This window comes from Chiloscyllium punctatum, chromosome 36 (assembly GCF_047496795.1).
Source record: "Chiloscyllium punctatum isolate Juve2018m chromosome 36, sChiPun1.3, whole genome shotgun sequence".
In the NCBI taxonomy this organism is placed as follows: Eukaryota; Metazoa; Chordata; class Chondrichthyes; order Orectolobiformes; family Hemiscylliidae; genus Chiloscyllium; species Chiloscyllium punctatum.
In genome coordinates this window covers 29,101,161-29,102,174 of record NC_092774.1, presented here as the reverse complement: position 1 = coordinate 29,102,174, position 1,014 = coordinate 29,101,161, and the positions used below count along the sequence as shown (strand labels likewise).

Genomic DNA, 1,014 nt, shown 5'->3' with positions numbered 1-1,014 from the left:
GCGTGGGGAAACCGCAATGGATTTCATGTACATTGCATTAAACACTCGGCCCACGAATACAGAATCACACTGACAGCTTGACTTCCCAGGTCTGTCTGCCTGTGGAGCTGAGAAAGAGTGAATCATCGCAGAGTTTGTTTGAATCCAATCACTTCACAGTGATTCGAAAGGGTTAAATATCGGCACTTGGTGTTTGCAGATATTTAGGTGTTTCACCCCAAAAGATGAAATGAACTTTCAGTTAGAAATTGCAGGAGGAACTCAGCAGGTCAGGCAAAATCTGTGGAAAGAGAATCAGAGGCAACATTTCAAAATTCTGTTTTCACCGACAGGTCCTGTCAAACCTGCCGAGTTTCTCTTTTGGTCTGGTCTTCTCAGCATACGCAATCCCTGACATGAGACATCAATTCAATTCCGAAACCCCTTTATGGAGAAGAACTCCGCTTGGGGAACATTTTCCTGACCCCATTAAAAGCGCACAGCTTCGAATCCAAAGAAGGGCAGCGAACACACCGCCCCTGGGTGGGCTCGAACCACCAACCTTTCGGTTGATAGCCGAACGCGCTGACCAATTGCGCCACAGAGACAGGCGCTGTCGTGGGCTGCATCATCGCTTAGTGATTTTATAATTCAGCCTCCCCGCCTAGAATTACAATTGTCGTCTATCAGTTTTACTTTTCCATAATCAAGCCTGGGAGATGTGTTGTGGAGATACCGGGGACAGCCTGCAGACACATCCATGTCACGAGCAACTAGCTTTCTTACTCCGGGGCCGTCGCACTTCCAGCCTTTCAGTGTTTTGCCTGTTCCCGAGTTCTCTCCTTGGCTCGCAGGGGAGAAGGGGTTTGAATTCCTGATGTGCAGGAACGACAATTCTTTCAATGTCTCAGATCAGTTCATGTGCCGAGAACATCAGAGTCAACCTCCCGGCCTCTTCAACAAGGGGACGGTGTCTGGACTGTCTCTGCTCAATCGGACCGGTCATCTTTCATTCTCCTCTAAATCCGCTTCCCA

The 1,014-nt window shown here is 48.6% G+C and overlaps 1 non-coding gene across 1 annotated transcript; it reads right to left on the bottom strand.

Annotated features, from left to right (window-relative positions):
• Nucleotides 1–513: 513 nt before the first annotated feature.
• On the bottom strand, nucleotides 514–587 carry trnad-auc (transfer RNA aspartic acid (anticodon AUC)). The gene has a single exon. It is a non-coding gene; the product is annotated as a tRNA-Asp (tRNA).
• Between the last annotated feature and the right edge of the window lie 427 nt (nucleotides 588–1,014).